This window comes from Patella vulgata, chromosome 4 (genome assembly GCF_932274485.2).
Source record: "Patella vulgata chromosome 4, xgPatVulg1.2, whole genome shotgun sequence".
NCBI lineage: Eukaryota > Metazoa > Mollusca > Gastropoda > Patellidae > Patella > Patella vulgata.
Genome location: NC_065882.2, coordinates 14,941,444 through 14,959,628, shown reverse-complemented (window position 1 = coordinate 14,959,628; position 18,185 = coordinate 14,941,444). Strand labels below are relative to the sequence as shown.

The 18,185-nt window shown below is 35.8% G+C and overlaps 1 protein-coding gene across 5 annotated transcripts in view; it reads right to left on the bottom strand.

Moving 5' to 3' along the window:
* Positions 1-15,353, bottom strand: part of LOC126818595 (neprilysin-4) — a 37,193-nt gene extending 21,840 nt beyond the window's left edge. Inside the window, exon 1 of one of the 5 annotated variants that reach the window (XM_050546079.2) lies at positions 15,325-15,353. The gene's annotated coding sequence lies outside the window, so the exon portion shown is untranslated. Of the gene's footprint in view, positions 1-317; positions 337-9,255; positions 9,402-9,435; positions 9,455-9,568; positions 9,793-15,324 lie in introns of those variants that run through there. The other 4 variants (XM_050546077.2, XM_050546081.1, XM_050546078.2 and 1 more) reach the window with 4 other exon arrangements.
* Positions 15,354-18,185: the final 2,832 nt, after the last annotated feature.

Below are 18,185 nucleotides of genomic sequence, written 5' to 3'. Positions count from 1 at the left end.
TTTTAAAAATATAGTTTTCATTCGAGTGAAATTTAAAATTATTACCAAAATTATTTAATTATATATTTCATACAAGTGAAATTGTTTTTAAAATTTAAAATAGCAGAAAAAGTAGATTATATTATTAAAATATATGTTTCATACGAGTGAAATTATATTTAAAATTTAAATTTACCAACAAAATTATTTAAATTAGTTTTATAAATATAGTTTCATTCGAGTGAAATATAAAAATTAATACCAAAATTATTTTAATTATATGTTTCATACAAGAGAAATTGTTTTTAAAATTTAAAATAGAGAAAAAGTAGATTTACCACGGACGAGACGCCCCCTGTATGCTATATCCTCAGTCTGCAGTAAGTAACGTAAGTCCTTGAAGAGCGTGCAGAGATTCTGTCAGCTTTGATGATATTGACAATTATAATCCTACAGGTTTGCCTTGTACCTGGCGGAGCTTAGAGTACAAGGGATCTTACACAGTGAAAAAAAACGTGCACTCCAATTTAATTGGTCTACTTATCTCACAGAACGACCTTGTATCTGACGGGGAGCCGCGGTCCCTATTTCAATCCCGGTGTTGTCCGAGAAAGTTCCTCAGGATAATTCAGAGTGATTTCCCCTTGTCAGTGGTGCAGGACGGAAGGCCTAGCAAGGAACGATGTCTAATCGTTGGGATGACACTGAGGCCGTGGTCTCGTGTTCAAGTTGATGTACAGGTAGAAGAACATTTGACAGTGTAAATTCAACTAATAGTCGGCGGAAACTCCTTGAAAATTGTCATTGGGATGAAAATGAAACCTTACCGCATAAGTCTATGATTTTGAACAATCCTACAGCTACTCGAGATTTTACGTGAGTGTCTTGTGTACATACAAAATATCGCTTCGAAAACTTAACACGCATTACCACCGTGAGAAACTGTTAGGTGACTATTTTAATGTTTCTTTAATTTTTATGATTAAAGAATTATTTCAATACAAATCATGGCGATATTGTATACCGATTGTAACTACAATATTGCGGCTAGAAACTCCGTTGCCCAGGCAAATTTTACCCCCTACCCCATTGCATGGCGCATGCAAATTTTCATTAGAACTTTTATTAAATCCCGTTTCATTATCATTTTTTTATGACGTCAATATGATAAATGGTTCATTTCTCAATATCATTTTCACAGTGTAGTAAAAACAAGCATGTGAATACTGATATCTTGTATATAGCCTATATATGAGAAATATATATATAGGCTATTTATATATTTACATAGTAATTAATAAACCTGACTATCGTATGTATATAGTTGTCGAGTGGTTTATAATTCTGGCATGAAAAACGTGTGGATGAATCTGTAATCAGATAGATGACCAGTGTTTAAACTCTACAAACAAAGCATTGTTGGTCAAATGTGTATTTCATTCAGTCTCGCACAGGCAGCAGGTGTATCGGTTTGGCTCGGTACCAGGTTTGACTTGGTTTCTGGCGCATGACACTCGCATGAAATTTTATCGGTTCCGGATCTGTTTGGGGTCTCTTCAAGTTTTTGTTTTTGAGGGGGTTTAATACTCTTGCTAAGGGTTGGGTACTCATTTGTCACAATATTATTTTATTATTTGTAGTTATATTCGTAATTATACTCATTTGTTTAATATCATTTATTATTAAATTAGTTGTTGTCTAGATTAGTCTGATCGAGGTATTGGGTGGATCGTGAATCTGTAAACTACAATCGAAACTCGGACATTGTAACACCGAACGACTATATGTTATATCTTGCCACTAACCTGGAGGTCGGGTGTTCGATCCCTGCATTGGCCGAGAAAGTTCATCCACATTTTCCGGCGTGGTTCTCAAGGAAAGCTGTCTAGTCGTTCGGATGGGACGAAAAACCGAGGTCCCGTGTACACATTGACGTGCACGTAAAAGATCCATTGGCAGTTGGAATTCGATATAAGAGTAGGCCGTAGTGCCGTTGTCCGGACAAAATTTCCCTCATAGCACACTGTATGGCATATGCCCGTCTCCATTAGCCCAGTTCGGAGCCAAACAGTAGGACGTTAAACCCCATTTCATTTCATTTCATTTATCTCTTGCCAGGCCCTCCGTCCTGCACCACTGACACGGGGGAACCCCGCCGGAAAACCCGATGAACGTTCTCGGTCAAACACAAGACCTCCAGGTTAGCGAGCCACCACGACTCCCATATTTGTTTAGACGTCCATTATATTAATATTGTATAAACAGTTAGCCTATAAGCCAACGCCGGTAAAATAAACACTTGAAGTAAACAAACTAGTTTAAGACCCGAGGAATCAATAACGGGGACGCACAAAAGCCCTAGAAAATATTCTAGATGTACTTGAACGCATATAACCCCAAACAAAAGCCTTGGGAGAACTTGACCACAGAAAAGCTTATCGGTCAACTAATTTTATTAGATCTTATAACTAAATGAACTGCAATGTAACGAAGCATAAATTTTATATAATATTCCGCTTAAAATAGACAACGTATAGTCGTGCGGGTGGCGTGAAAAACCGAGGTACCGTGCACGTAAATGAACCCTTGACAGTTGGAATTCGAAATAAGAGTAGTAGGTCATAGCGCCGCTGTCTGGGCAAAAGTTACTCATATCACACCGCATGGCGTATGCCCGTCTTCATTAGCCCATTCGGTGTTGAAATGTAGGACGTTCAATCTCTTTTCATTCATGTTTTAAATAACCGTAGACTTTCATAATTACCGATATACACTGACCTACTTCGAGTAATTTATTTTCCGTCAGCGGTCGTTAAACTTCTTGAAAACTGTTAAAAACAAATTTATACGACTGATGAAACATTTATATCGAGGGGGTGCGTCGGTTAATCCTGTCAAGACTAACATATATGTTTGTTATTATTTCAATAATTCGCTTGCGAGTTGAGTTCCCCAGCAGTGGTTAGGCGAGCGACCCTGTTCCTTGCCGCGTACCACTCAGTGACAGATCTGGTGATCTCTGATGATTCCCTTTTTTCGGGTCATAAATATATTCATATTGTCAGATAATAATAGGTTTGGTGGGTTGAACTGGTGATGTTATATAAATTATTAATTAGACATTTAATTTATTCACATGACAACCCTTTAAAAATACATAATGCAAGAGCTAAATCTGCCTATTGCAGGTCTTTCTTTAGGACTGAAATGTTATCTAATTTATTAATTAGACATTAATTAACTTATCCAGACCATAATCAACTCTCGATGGCATCGCCGCTTGCCTGCGATATTTAGTGGATTATGTTACGATTTACTGCATAACTTTCCTTCAAGATTTAATTATTAAATGGATAATCGAGACTATGCGTTTTATCGTATCGTCTTTAGTAATGATGATCGAGGCTAGGTGGAAATTTCAATCGCTTAATTCTCGGTTCATAGTGGATCAATTTGAAATTTTCAGCAAATTGCCTTTACATTATCTAATTTTTAACTATTATAGTGAGAACTGCTAACTCGTTATTTTATCTCCCATAATGTATCTTTAATCAAATCTCTCGGATCGATATGATTTTGAATGGATTGAAACACGTTCATCATTTGATAATTAAAATTAAAATAGGACAATCGAGACAGTTTCAAGGAGCTAGGAGATACATTTGCACCGTTAACAACTGAAAGACAGGCCATGTCATCCACTTGACATCAAACTAGAAAGTTTAATATATATTCAAGATTTTAATGTAAAGACGGTTGCTATGTGATTTAGCGCATTCGAAAATAATAGAAGATACAGATGGGGGGGGGGAGGGGTACAGATTTTGAAGTTGAGCGAATATAGTTGTAATTGATGATAATATATCTAAAAATTATCATTTTGATGGAAGGGTCCCTGTCTGAATTACCGCTCAGTGTAACTTTAAAGATGCATTATGTAAGAGCTAAATCTGTATATTGCAGGTTTTTTTATTTGGGCTTCAAATGTTATAATATAATATAAATTATCATTTAGACATTTATTCACATGACAAGCCTATAATCAACTCCCTGTGTCATTAGATGGCCGAGATTTAAATGGATTTCAACACACCTTGAGCTATTAAAAGATTTAACGATAAAATTGACAATCGAGACTTGTTACGATAATAAAGAATGAATGCTACATCTTCCAGCACTCATAACTTCGCTTAGAATGAAGCAATTTGAATGAAATTTTCAATATTAATTTATCATTATCTGTTGTTAAAACTACTGAAGCAAGAACGGCCAGCTCTTTATCTAAATCTTGGGGGTGGCTGAATGGTTAGCGTGCACGCGCTGTATCATAAAGTCTGTCATTGAGTCGACTGGCGTGGTTTCGAATCCCCGTTTGTACGTGAAAAGAAGTAGGGTCGCCTGTCCAACCTCGTGGGTTTTCTCCGGGTCCTCCGGTTTCCTCCCACTTCTAAAGACCCCTATGCGCAAGCGAATTATTGAAATAAAATTAAACCATATGTTAGTCCCGAAATGACCTAGTTTGTGTCGAGTGGACGTTAAACCCCATTTCTCTCTCTCTCTCTCTCTCTCTCTCTCTCTCTTTATCTAAATCTTACATAATGCATCTTTAAACTGGTTTTTCCGACATCGGTACAACTTGACACAGCATGACAGCCAATCCAGCAGGTGTTCGACATGTCACGGGATATGACAGATAAATACAAAACTACGGATTATCTATTTATATACCCATGATCGACGTGCGAATCTTGAAACTTTTTAAATATTGATATTAATTTATAAAACCTGTTACACCCAGTCTTTGAATGGGATTACCACATGTTATGTCAAGGTTTGATATACAAGGTTTGAAAACTCAAATTATTGTATTAGCTGACTACCACAATATCGTTTTTCTTTTTTTTCTTCTTCTTTTTTATACATAGCAGGGGGGTGGGTGGCCGAATGGTTAGAACACGTGCGCATGTATCATAAGGTCAGTCATTGAGTCAACTGGCGTGGTTTCGATTTCCCTGTTACACGTGACAAGGCGTAGGGTTTCCTCCCACTGCTAAAGACCCCTACGCGCAAGCGAATTATTGAAATAAAATTGAACTATACGTTAGTGCCGAAATGACCTAGTCTCGCTATTCAGCATTTTAGCTAGTGTGACCTATATGAACAATCAAGGGAAGAGGTCACAACATTTAAACATATTCAAAATTATTATGATCAAAAACTGATTAATAAGACGAATTATCCTAGCTTGTTTGGGCTCTTGTCTTGTTGTTGTTTTCGAGCTTAACGTCCGCTTCCTTCTAGGGTGCTATCGCAGATAATTGTATAGACCCATTGCCTCTTTAAACATATATTAAACGCACAAAGTTTAATAGGGAAGAGGCCACAACATAGACAATTCAACCCACAATTAAAATCTGCCTTTGAGTATTATAATTTGTTTTGTTGTTGTTTTCGAGCTTAACGTCCGATTCCTTCTAGGGTGCTATCGCAGATAATTGTATAGACTTATTGTCTCTTTAAACATATATTAAACGCACAAGGTTTAATAGGGAAGAGGCCACAACATAGACAATTCAACCCACAATTAAAATCTGCCTTTGAGTATTATAATTTCTAAATTAATTAGCATATTCAACAGTTAAAGATACATTGTGTCTGATTTAGATAAAGAGCTGGTCATTCTTGCTATAATAGTTCGAAAGTAGATGATGCAAAATAAATAATTTGAACATTTCATTCAAATTACTCTTTTGCGAGATAGATATTAGCCTTTGAAGGTTTGACAAGACGTATGCAATAATTTCAACCTCCGTACTGGTTGTTCGAAGCTAATTCTCGCTCCTCCATTTTTAAATTAAATCAAAATATGACTGATCTGTTCTAATCTATTTAATATCGGAGAAATCCGATGTCATCGAGAGTTTATTATGGCCTGGGTCAGTTAAAGTAGCTAAGTCTCTAACTCAATATCATCCAAAGTCTTACACGTTGAAAACGCGAATTATTTGTCAATTCAAATCAACATTGATGTTGTGATCTTACCGGGAAAAGGTATGCTTCTGATATTCAATATTTAAGTCAAAATAAACATAGTAATTTTACCATTGGTACCCGAATCGAACACCATAGTGCGTTTCAGCGTAATTTGTAACAATTGACCAGAAAGAACGAGGCTAGACATATTCCACAACTCCTGTCAAACGGTGACGTCATATCTTCTCTGGAGAGCATGCGCAATAGACTGGAATAACCAGACGCTAGAAATTGCCATTCGGTTGAGGAGATCCATTACGGTCAATTTCTAGGTCCTAAATATTAGCGATTTAGCTCCTTGAATTAATGTCTAATAAATAATTTAAAAAATCTTTCAGGCGTAAAGAAAGACCTGCAATAGGCAGATTTAACTCTTGTATAATGTAAGTTTAATATCATTAAAATGAAGACAAGTTATTCTAGTTCGTGTAAACGCCATATCCCTTGATATAGAGATATTAAACCCACAAAGTTTAATAGGAAAGAGGTTACAAGATTTAAAGAATAAACACTAGAAAACTCAAGCCATCATTAAAATCTGCCTTTCAGTATTATGTCACCACAATAAAAACCGTCGGCCATCATTAAATATAACTGTCTTGGGTTTTTCAAGTGCTTGTTTTTTAATGCTGGATTATTTTAATAGCATTGTCCGCATCATGCCTTAATCTTCTTATAAACTCGTCTAAAGCACGTTTTAATACGAAAATAAACCCAATACCCAGACCAAAATGCATCTCCACAATTTCAAAGTTTATTTTTTGTGACCTAGTAACCTTGTTTTAAAATAAAAACACCAACAGTGGTGGTGTCTTGTTCTGTTAACATGTGATAAGGTTATTTGCAAACTTTACAACAAAAAAACACATTAAGCCTTGGCGTGTGTATTACGTGATCAAAAAAGTATTTCAAATTTTAATTGATTTTTATTTATTTAGTCTTAGGTGTCTTGGAAATTAAATGAAATGAAATGAAATGGGGTTTAACGTCTATTGTTCTTCTCCGAACTGGGCTAATGAAGAATGAAGACGGGCATACGCCATACAGTGTGCTATGGGGGAAATTTTGCCCGAACAGCGGCACTACGGCCTACCCTTTTATCAAATTTCAACTGTCAAGGGATCTTTTACGTGCACGCCAATGTGTACACTAGACCTCCATTTTCCGTCCCATCCGAACGACTAGACAGCTGTCCTTGTCAGGCCCTCCGTCCTGCATAACTGACAAGGGGGGGACCACGCCGGAAAATATGGATGAACTTCCTCGGCCAATACAGGGATCGAACACCCGACCTCCAGGCTAGTGAGCCAGCGTCTTACCCAGAAGCTTGGCAGGTTGAATCCCAGGTTCTCAAGAACAAGCAGAACAGTAGGCCGTTAAATCCCATTTCATTTCTCAAGAACTAAAGGAGGCGGGGGCTTTCAACATGGACGGACATCTTCCACTAGTCATGAGGTTGGGGAATTGGGAGGGGCCTCATAAATGGAATAGCCTAGGACCTCTTTTCATCTAAATCTGACACTGTCTGTATTGTTCTTGGTAGCTAATTAGTTTTCCTCTGAATCTCCTATAAGCAAGCAAAGATAATAAAATAGTCTCGGTAGACGAACCAAGATTTGGTCTTTGCTGTTTGTAGAGAGTGAATAATCGTTTTATGTTGGAGGGAGCAGTATCAGAAAACGAAGCTTTATACACATAAGGCCTGTCATTGAGTCAACTGGCGTGGTTTCGTATCCCCGGTTGTATGTGACAAGGAGTAGGGTCGCCTGTCCAACCTTATGGGTTTTCTCCCGTTCCTCCGGTTTCGTCCCACTGCTAAAGACCCCTACAAGCGAATTATTGAAATAGAATTAAACCATATGTTAGTCCCGAAATGACCTAGTTTGTGTCGAGTGGACGTTAAACCCATCTGTCTCTCTCGGTCTCTCTCGGTCTCTCTCTCTCTCTCTCTCTTATACACATTTGATAGCATTTTAAAGTCGATCTGTAAATAAGCTAAATAAACTTTGTATAGATCATAATCTGTTGATTGATATATCTACAAAACATCCTATTTTAATCATAATTAGAGAATAAGTTAATTACGACTTAAATAAATATCAGCCTGCATAACAGAGAGCTTTTTAGGTCAGACTGTTATCAGATCCCTTTTACATTAGACTTCTATATTATAACAGCAATCGCCAATAATTGAATTATGTTTCTATTTTTCGACATTCGGTATGAATGGGATATGGTCAAAACGCACGTAAACCAAAACGGCCAGAGTTCTCTTTTGCCCCAAATCTTTTCATAATTTATGTAAATATGTCACACTATCCGTATTACATAACAAATATTCAATTGGTCGTCCATGACACATATAAACAAGGCACGTGTGGTAGTGGCTTGTTTATATGCGTTACAGACGAAATAGCATGAAACCAAAACGGCCGAAACATTTGGTCAACACGACCATAAAAATGTAAAAACTTCCACAATATTGTAGTTTGCAAGGAATTGAAAATCAGTCAAATGACGATTGTGAGATTTTATGTATATTCCATGTTGCCCACTCTCATTCAAAAAATTACTGACTATGCTAAAATAAAATAATCTTGGCAGGGTATAGCATCTAGTCGTTGGGGGGAGGTGGGCGAAAATCTAAAATCCCGTGATCCGTTGGCGAGCACGTAAAAGAACCCTTGACATTAGGTCAGGTAGTGGTGTCTTCTCATAGCTCATTCCCGTCTTCAATATAGCTCGGCCGGTGTATAAAAGTATGATCGAATGAATGAAATGGGTTTTTTAAATAAAATCCTACTTTATCCTACTTTTCTAGACCCCATAAACCCCATTTTATTTCTTGTCATTTCAGTTATAAAAGGGTTCGAGACAACTCGCAAAGTATAAACCTTTGATATCAATATCAGACAAGAGAGAGAGAGAAATGGGGTTTAACGTCCACTCGACACAAACTAGGTCATTTTGGGACTAACATATGGTTCAATTTTATTTCCATAATTCGCTTGCGCGTAGGGGTCTTTAGCAGTGGGAGGAAACCGGAGGACCCGGAGAAACCCACGAGGTTGTACAGGCGACCCTACTTCTTGTCAAAGAAAACCGGGGAATCGAAACCACTCCAGTTGACTCAATGACAGACTTTATGATACAGCGCGCACGTGCTAACCATTCAGCCATCCAACCCCCCTAATATCAGACAACATAAGTATAATATTTAAAACAAGAATTAAATGGGCTTACTTTAAAAATCTTAACGACTGTTCACTTTAATCCAAGAGAATGACACGGCTAACAAGAATTAGTTAGCAAGTAAGAAACAGTCGCGTGTAGCTTCTATACCAGGGGTTTATTGTGGAATTAACACACCTACTATAGACCCAAAGTAATATATGTATTACATTAAATTAAAAAAAATTGAACCTGCATATCTAATTAATCCAACAGCATGATGCAGCTTAAGGGTTTACATTTATAAAACTATTGCTCGTAGACGCAAGACCACGTGTTTGAAGACGCACAGAGATAAAAATAATAATAAAAAAAACTTTCTTACTTTTAGATTTGTAAATCCGAACGACTTGATGTTTTAATCCAACTTAATCAAGTTAACTCGTATATTCAAGACCCCGTGTTTTATACGGTTGGTTCACTGGCTGAGGTTAACGTTCGCTTCTACCTCGGGCTGATATCGCAGTGTTTTATAGGAAATAAGTAGGTCTAGTTATATATTGATATATGTCACTGACATGTCGTCATGTCACTAACTAACATAGCTACAGCGCCATAATAAACCCCCCTTCAACGCTGCTCTTATTTAATATACATGTTTTAATACACATTCATGTTAAAGTCACGCGCTCTGTAAAACTTAACCTCACGGTGTCATAGTCAGCATAGATGTTGTCTATTTTAGGCCTGTTGTAGTGAGGTCAGAGGTGAGACTTGTTGTCAATGTTGGTGAGAGATCAGACCTGTCGGGGGAAGAGATCGGGTCGGTTAGGGAGAAACCAGTCTGATTGGGGAGAGGTCTGGACGACTCGAGAGAAGTCAGTCCGGTTGGGGAGAAGACTGGCCGGTTCGGGAGAGATCGGGTCGACTGGGTAAAAAACCCAGTCCGGTATCGGGGAAGTCAGTCCAGTTGGGGAAAGATCAACTTGATTTGGGAGAGGTCCGGTTAGTTGGAAAGAGAGCGGGCCGGTTGGGGAGAGATCGGGTCGCTTTGGGAAAAGTCGGGTTGCTTAGGGAGCTGTCAGACCGCTCGCGGGGAGAGGTCAGGAGTTTAATTTAATGGACATATTGCTTTAATATGGTCATGTTACACGTTGTGTATTGTCAGTTTTATTATCTTATTAACAAAACAAATCTTTATAATTTATGACAAGGAGAGATTATGACTAAAAACAGTTTTACTGAAAAAAAATCTCCCATGAACTATCAGTTTATATGTGTCACGCCCCCTTTTTCATTTTTATGGGTCGTATAATCACGTAATAAAAGAAAGACTTCAGAAAAAAAAAACAAATGGCGGATTATTTTATATTATTATCTGGGGTTTAATTTTATTTACGTCATCACAAGAAAAAAATGTAAAAATGATAGAAACGAGTAAAAGAGATTTTTTTATATATTTTTTTTTAAATGATTACAAAACCATTAACTTTTGCTCAACTTTGTTTTATTGTTCAAGTCTCTTTCTATATGGAATGAATTACTTCATTATATTATAACTTGATAGACCTTTACTTCATAGATCCACTTCACGTTTTAACTAGTTTGTTTTCTAAGTTTGTATTAGTTTTTTTGTGCATATATTTGCTGTGATATAATCATCTGTTGCATTATTAACTTCATACTTTTTACGAATAACCCTAAAAACACACCCACACATACATGTATATGGTGTAAATCGAGGATTTTGATTTGATCCTCCTAATCGAGGTCTTGATAAATATTACATGTAACTAAAAAGCACCGTTATGTCTGAACTCTATTACCCCAAACGATTATCAAAAGATATAAATTATACCTCAATTTATATATTTTATGCATTTGACTTTTTACGGAAGACATGCAGACACACAGGAGTTTGCAAATAATTGGGGAAATGTCTCCCCCCCCCCCATCCTTTGACCATAGGAAAAAATATAATATATGACTGTTTAAAATTGATGTATGGCACAATATCACGATAAAACTGTCATTTATTAATGTGATCAACCGGGGACGCATATTATGTTTCAATACAGACAACTTGGAACTTTGTGTGTGGTGAACACCAACAACCGAGTAGACACACACACTCACATCCCAGGACGTTACAGGTGTATATCAATAATGTGAATTGAGTGGGTTCTACACTCTGTATCCGAGAACAGGCCCCCTTTGAACACAGGAGCAGCCGACGAAAGAACATTTTTTATTGATTCAGCCACTTAAAACTTTTAATTTTCTAAACCAATCTGACTGAGGTCATACAGACTGCATGTGTACAATGGGGGACTTGTGGACGTGACACTCATTGTTGTCTTTAACCTGTAATAACTACGTTTTTGTCCCCCCCCCCCCACACCTTTTTTTACACATGGGTAAAAAGACAATATAACCGTTTATAATTGGTGTGCGTTATCGTGATAGAAAAGTTATTAATAATGTGACCAACCGAGGACGCACATTATGTTGTAATCCCGACAACTGGGGACTTTGTGTATGGTGAACACCAACAACCGAGTACATACACACTCACATCCGAGGACGTTATAAGTGTATATCAATAATATAAATTGGGTGGATTCAACATTCTATATCCGAGAACGGGGCCCCTTTGACCACGGGAGTAGCTCACTGAAAGATTTTTTTTTTGGTGATTTAGCCACTTAAACTTCTAATTTTTGAAACCAATCTAAGTGAAGTCTTACAGTCTGTATGTGAACAATCGATGACTCGCACACAATCGAATACATGTGAAAAATTATTTCTGGGAATCCGGATCTCCAACTAGTGATCCCAAAATTTACATTGCGGCAGCAACATAATTCATCAGCAGCATCATCATTAACATTATCATCGTCATCATCAGTTTGTAATGGACTGAAGACGATTGGAGAAGTAGAACAAAGTGTTGGGGCGGTGGTTGAGGGTACACGAGAAAATTTTAAACTCTAGTTAACTCTATATTATTACAAGGAATTATTTGGTAAATGAAACCAGAGGGACGATGAACTGAAACGGAGGGAAGACGAGAGAGCGCAGCGAGTGTAGGTGGGGGAGATATTAGGAAGAAGGAGAATGGAGTCGATGAGGGGGTGGGTGGGGGTAGCGGTGCGGTTTGTTGTAATATTAAAACAAACGATAATCCCAAAATGGGTCCCCATTGAATTATTTACAAGCTGTTACTAACTTTTAAAGACACTAACGTGAATCTTCAAGATATGATCATGAATTTCCAAGACACTAACTTGATTTGTAATAAACATTTTACATGTGAGGATCACCCTTTGCTTGAAGGTAAAGAGTTAGATAAAACTAATTTTTCTTGAAAAGTCAAGTTGGCATCTTGAAAAGTCAAGTTGACATCTTGAAAAGTCAAGTTGACATCTTAATAAGTCAAGATGTTGAAATCTGGAAAAGTCAAGCTAATATCTTGAAATTTCAAGTTAATGTCTTAAAATAAAACCGTTTAAGATATTAATTTGAGCTTTTAAACTATTAACATTTTCAAATTTCAACTTGAACTTAATCTTTTAAGATATTAACTTAAACTTTTAAGATATTAAAGATACATTCTCGCGAAATATTTATAGGGTAGTTATTTCCAATAAAAGTATGGCAAATTTGGTATGTATGGAAAGCAGAGACGCCCAATCTTACTAGAAAAATACTGGCTTGTCTGCCAGATTGACTTAGGAAACGGTTATTTTTTCTTAATCGAATGGTTAAGTGGTTTTGGGAACACTGAGGGGTTTAAACGTACAACATACCCTGCAATCAAACGGCGGAAAAATAATTTGGCAGAGGATAATCAAAGAATTTACTTAGGCTTCAATATGTACGTTAATTGGACAGTAAGTAACGACAAACACATTCTAAGATGGGCCCTCCCTCAATCAAGTAACGTGACAAACATGGCTTCCAAAAATAGAGTTTTACCACTTGGGGTACTTCCTCCGGAATACAATGTTTTGACAGGGATTTGAAGCAAATTTTTGATAGATTAATTAGTTTTTAGCTCAACAAATCATCACATCATACAGTTTGTACATGGGAAGGCATCTCTAAAATAAACATTTAAGATTTTAACTTAAACATGCATTATGCAAGAGCAAAATCTGCTTATTACAAGTCTTTCGTTAGGCCTGAAATGTTATCTAAATTATCAATTAGACATTAATTAACTTATCCAGACCATAATAAACTCTCGATGTCAAGGCCAGCCTTCGATGTTGGCTGGATTAGATTCCTATATGCCGCTAACGGCTATTGATAATTAAATCAATAAAAGCGGATAATCGAGACTATGCTGTTTATATTAATGATGTTAGTAATGATGACCGAGACTATGCAAACATTTCACACGCCTCTTTCTCGGCTCATAGTGGATCAACTTGACTGTAATTTTCCGCAAATTACCTTTACACTATCTAGTTTTTAACTATTATAGCGAGAACTGCCATCTCTTTATCTTATCTCCCATAATGTATCTTTAAGTCTTAAGTTATTAACTTAAACTATTAAGATCTTAACTTAAACTTAACTAAGATATTAACTTAAACTTAACTAAGATATTAACTTAAACTTAACTAAGATATTAACTTAAACTTTAAAGATATTAACATAAACTCTGATATTAACCTAGGGGGGGGGGGGGTGGATGGCCGAATGGTTAGCACGCGCGCGCTGTATCATACGGTCTGTCATTGAGTCAACTGGTGGGGTTTCGATTCCCCGGTTGTACGTGACAAGGAGTAGGGTCGCCTGTCCAACCTCCTGGGTTTTCTCCGGGTCCTCCGGTTTCCTCCGACTGCTAAAGACCCCTACGCGCAAGCGAATTATTGAAATGAAATCGAACCATGTGTTAGTCCCGAAATGACCTAGTTTGTGTCTAGTGGACGTTAAACCCCATTCCTCTCTCTCTCTCTGATATTAACCTAAACGAACTTAAACTTGTAAGATATTAACTTAAACTTTTAAGATATTAACATAAACTCTGATATTAACTTAAACGAACTTAAACTATTAAGATCTTAAAATTGTTAAGATATTAACTTAAACTTTAAAGATATTAACATAAACTCTGATATTAACTTCAACGAACTTAAACTTTCAAGATGTTAACTTAAACTTTTAAGATATTAACTTAAACTTTAAAGATATTAACTTAAACTTGTAAGATATTAATTTAAACGAACTTAAACTTTAAAGATATTATCTTAAACTTTTAAGATATTAACTTAAACTTTAAAGATATTAACTTAAACTTTTAAGATATTAATTTAAACGAACTTAAACTTGAAAGATATTAATTTAAACGAACTTAAACTTTAAGGATATTATCTTAAACTTTAAAGATATTATCTTAAACTTTAAAGATATTATCTTAAACTTTAAAGATATTATCTTAAACTTTAAAGATATTATATTAAACTTTAAAGATATTATCTTAAACTTTAAAGATATTATCTTAAACTTAGTTTGTGTCGAGTGGACGTTAAACCCCATTCCTCTCTCTCTCTCTCTCTGATATTAACCTAAACGAACTTAAACTTGTAAGATATTAACTTAAACTTTTAAGATATTAACATAAACTCTGATATTAACTTAAACGAACTTAAACTATTAAGATCTTAAAATTGTTAAGATATTAACTTAAACTTTAAAGATATTAACATAAACTCAGATATTAACTTCAACGAACTTAAACTTTTAAGATGTTAACTTAAACTTTTAAGATATTAACTTAAACTTTAAAGATATTAACTTAAACGTTTAAGATATTTATTTAAACGAACTTAAACTTTAAAGATATTATCTTAAACTTTAAAGATATTATCTTAAACTTTAAAGATATTATCTTAAACTTTAAAGATATTATCTTAAACTTTAAAGATATTATCTTAAACTTTAAAGATATTATCTTAAACTTTAAAGATATTATCTTAAACTTAGTATCTCAAGCGCTCGTTGCTCAATAAATGTGCAATTTGTGTACAACTGAGTCATAAGGTAGATTAAAATCATGTATTTTTAAAAACGTGAAACGGAGGCCTATATTTGCAGTTACCAAGCTTCAGTTTGCTAAATAAATGTACTTACTAGTTCGTTCCGCACGACTGTCTTTCGTGTCCTATCCTATATCTCTTTGTCGGGATAAATTTGACAAAGCGGCGCAATACCGATAGGTAAAACAAAATGTACGGTCAAATTGGTCAATGTGACCTTGTTGCTTTCGTAGCAAAATATAAGTGCAATGACAAATATAGGACACCAGTAAGAGAAAGAAACGGATATACCGACATTGAAAGTTACTTATGTGGAACCATTTTCTGTAGGTGGGCATAGAAAGAAAAGAAAAGAAATATGATGTTATGTAGAAGGATTGTTTCCACGTACACGGTAAACATTAAATGGAATACGTCGGTCATTTTGAGATACATATTATGATAATATCATATGGTTACATGCGCAATACGGGGTAAAAGACTTGTACTCGGACATCCTTCTCCAATATTAATTATCCAATAAAACTAAAACACTTACAGTCACCATTAACACATGAAGTGGTGTTTAATATCTTACTTTCGGCACCAACGTAGTGTAGTAGAACCCGAGTATTAGTATTGTTTTTACGAGCGTAGAGAGAGAGGAATGGGGTTTAACGTCCACTCGAAACAAACTAGGTCATTTCGGGACTAACATATGGTTCAATTTTATTTCAATAATTCGCTTGCTCGTAGGGGTTTTTAGCAGTGGGGGCAAACCGGAGGACTCGGGGAAATCCTACGAGGATGGACAGGCAACCCTACTCCTTGTAACGTACAACCGGGGAATCGAAGCCACGCCAGTTGACTCAACGATAGACTTTATGATACAACGCGCACGCGCGAACCATTCGGCCATCCAACCCCTGTTAATGTCTTGTGGAATGGGTGTCCGAGAAGAAATTTTCGAAACATTTTGTTTTCTAAGTAAAGTATTATGTTGAATTCTTGTGGTAAAAATGTCTAAAATCTTGTGGAATGTAGGGATAAGGGGCTCTGAGAAGAAATATGTGAAATAAATATAATTTTTTTCTGTGTCCAATATCTTGTGGAACTCATGTAGTCAAAAAAAACTATTTTAAGTCGAAAAGCTTGTGGAAGGTAGTACCATACAGGGAGATAAGGAAGTCTGAGAAAAAAATGGAATCAAGTTCCAATCAGTAGCCATTAAGTGTTGCTACTGTAACAAAATCACCCCCCCCCCCCCCCCTATAATTGTACATGATGGAATAATAACTGTGTAATTGGTTTAAACAATATTTTATTTCTTAGTGAATCACAGATATATTTAACATACAATATATGGATACAATAACAAGCATTGCTGCTTATGTAAAATCGCTTCCATAAATAGTGATCATTCAGGAGTGGACGACTGGATGTATTTGATTAACATATTTTACAGAGTGCAGAAGGTGAAGGAAAAGAAGGTAAAGAAGGTAAAGATCCCTTAGAAAGGAAATAAACAGTACATATACAGGTAGATTATAACGATAGATATTCAATAAGACGATGACGATGCCGAGGCCCAAAATTAGTTCATCAAGTTTTATGAATTTTATGAGTTCATCTGCTAACTGGAGGGGGTGGGGAATTTCAGTAATGATCTAGGCAGTTTTAAAGCGTTTAGTTAGTTTGATAAAATTATGTACGATTTCAACGATTAAAGAATTTTCATCAAAAGAAATAGCGGTGTTTCCAAAAAGTATTGTTTGAATATTCCTATGATCAAAACCTAATTTATTTATTGTGATTTTTCGCTGAGAATTGTATAGTGGACAGTGTAAGAAATAATGTTCACAGTCTTCGACACCTTGACCACAAAAACATGAGGGATTTTCCGATATGTGCATCAAACACTTATGAAGGTTTAAGTCGCTCTTTGAGTTTCGTAGTTTACAATGTATTATCTGTAGATGTCTTTCGCCTATATAGTAGTGAGCATTTGTTTCGATTAAGCGCATGCCTGATTTTAATTTAGTTTTGAATTCAGAAATAGTTTTGGAATTTTTTATTTGATGACTTAGATCATTCCACTGTTTAACAGAGGAAGGAAAAAAAGAATTCTGGTATAGTAATGTTCTACAGTTTATTTGCTTAATTTGGTTTGAGTTACGAAGACGGTAGGGTTGGTCGGCGGATACAAGAGGTGGGATTATATCGGTTAGATATTTAGGAACTAGTCCATTTAAAATTTTGTAGAAAAGTATCATTTTATGTTGATAGCGTCTTAGTTGAAGCTGGCATATTCCGGTTTCCGTATAAAGTATATTATGAGAGGTACCACGTGGAAGACCGGTTATAGTACGCAAGGCGTCGAGTTGGAGTTTTTCAAGTTGGGTTGATTTGTCTTTAGAACAGTTATTCCATACACAATCTGCATAATCGAAAATTGGAAGAATGAATGACTTATATATAGTTTCTAATGTTTTTCGTTTTAGACGGTATTTAAAACTTCGCAGATAATTTATCAGTTTGCTTATTTTCGACGTAAGGTAATCTATATGCATATCCCAGTTACACGACTTACTGAAAAGAAGGCCTAAATGTTTATGGCTTATTTCATCGTGTAATTGTTGCTGTAGGATACTTCACATAGTGTGGTTTGTTACTGTAGTAACTATCAACTATCTCAATCATTACGGAAAGTCAGTTTAAGCATTTATATTATCAAATGTCAATCCTGTAACAAAATGTGTCAATCCAGTAACAAAATTACAGACACTAAATTCTTGATTAAATACTGAATTCTCCAACTATGCGGTTAATTTCATTCATCTAGGCAAGATCACTCAAATTTATATTTGCCGAGAGCAATAAAACTTATACTCTGAATATATAAAATTATCCAAAAGGTTGTTACTGGAAAGGTGCTTTTTAAAAATACTCAATGATTTTAGTTACCAAATCTTGTTT